Raw genomic sequence first — 1837 nt, forward strand, 5'->3', positions numbered from 1 at the left:
TTTTTATTATTATGTTATGTTAATCACCATACATTACATCATTAGTTTTTGATGTTCTGTTCCAGGATTCATTGTTTGCGTAACACCCAGTGCTCCATGCAGAACGTGCCCTCTTTAATACCCATCACCAGGCTAACGTATCCCTTCAACCCCCTCCTCTCTAGAACCCTCAATTTGTTTTTCAGAGTCCATAGTCTCTCACGGTTTGTCTCCCCCTCCAATTCCCCCCCCTTCATTCTTCCCCTCCTGCTATCTTCTTTTTTTTTTTTTAACATATAATGTATAATTTGTTTCAGAGGTACAGGTCTGTGATTCAACAGTCTTACACAATTCACAGCGCTCACCATAGCACATACCCTCCCCAATGTCTATCACCCAGCCACCCCATCCCGCCCACCTGCCCCACTCCAGCAACCCTCAGTTTGTTTCCTGAGATTAAGAATTCCTCATATCAGTGAGCTCATATGATACATGTCTTTCTCTGATTGACTTATTTCGTTCAGCATAACACCCTCCAGTTCCATCCACATTGTTGCAAATGGCAAGATCTCATTCCTTTTGATGGCTGCATAATATTCCATTGTATATATGTACCACATCTTCTTTATCCATTCATCTGTCGAAGGACATCATAATTTAAAACATATCTGACCCCACTGGCTGCTCTGAAACAGCAACGCTGCATTGTTTCCAGTCCAGCTCCTTGCTCACTGGAACCACCTCCACTGTAGACTCCAGCAGCTTCATCATCAAAGTCCTCCAAATCCTGCTTTCCTTTTAATCTGCTACATTGAATTACTGGATTGTCCCGTCATGTCAGACACAGCGGTGGACACCAGCTCTGAAATCACCACCAAGGACTTACAGGAGAAAAAGGAAGTTGTGCAGGGGTGAGAATGGTAGAGACATGCATGCTGATGGGAATGCTTAAGAGGAAAATGGGGAGCAGAAGGCTGACAAAGAGGAAGATGAAGAAGAGGAAGAAGGGAGGAGCAAACGGAGGAAGAATAAGAGAAGGAAGGCGATGGTGAGGAAGAGGGTAGAGAGGAAGACCAGGAGGCTGAGACAGCTACGGGCACACGGGCAGGTGAAGATGATGAGGATAACGATGTCCACACCAAGAAGCAGACTGATGAGGATGACTAAACAGCAAAAAAACGAAAAGTTACACTTAACAAAAGCAAACACTTCCGTGACATATTCACCCTCCGCTTCCCATGTCAGAATTTAAATGCAGTCCACCTTGGAATGGACAGTCCTGCCGGGCCGCCCCATGCGGCCAGCACCACGGCAGGGGACACACACACCCTGCCACCCTAAACCATAATGAGAATCTGCAATGGGGGAGGAAAAAGAACCCAAACTTCCAAGGTCTTGCTGTTTTTCTTAAAAGTACTTTAAAAAGAAAATGTGTTTCTATTTTTTATTTACATTTTGTATCTTTGTACACATTGTTAATGGTCTGCCATTTTTAATTATCTTGGATGATCAAACCAGCCTTCAGAGCATTCTCTGTCTTGCTTCTTACTTTACTTGTGGTGTGACCATGTTCATTATAACCTCAAATAAGAAGAAGAAAAAAAAAACTTGTAAAAAAAGCAAAACCAACAACAACAAAAAATCTTATTCCGAGCATTCCAGTAAAATTTTTGTATGTACTTAGCTGTACTATAAGTAGTTGTTTTGTATGAGATGGTTAAAAAGGCCAAAGATAAAAGGCTTCTTTTTTTCCCATTTTGTCTATGAAGTTGCTGTTTACTTATTTATTTTTTGGCCTATGAGTATGTGTGAAACCATGGAATTTTATTTTGCTGAGTTGTTCTAATAACAAACAAAC

The 1837-nt window shown here is 41.7% G+C and overlaps 1 pseudogene; it reads left to right on the forward strand.

The window, feature by feature from the left end:
- Nucleotides 1-573: 573 nt before the first annotated feature.
- LOC118013120 lies at nucleotides 574-1370 on the forward strand (annotated as a pseudogene).
- Nucleotides 1371-1837: the final 467 nt, after the last annotated feature.

Source organism: Mirounga leonina, unplaced genomic scaffold (assembly GCF_011800145.1).
Source record: "Mirounga leonina isolate KUSES-001 unplaced genomic scaffold, KU_Mleo_1.0 Mir_153, whole genome shotgun sequence".
Lineage (NCBI taxonomy): Eukaryota > Metazoa > Chordata > Mammalia > Carnivora > Phocidae > Mirounga > Mirounga leonina.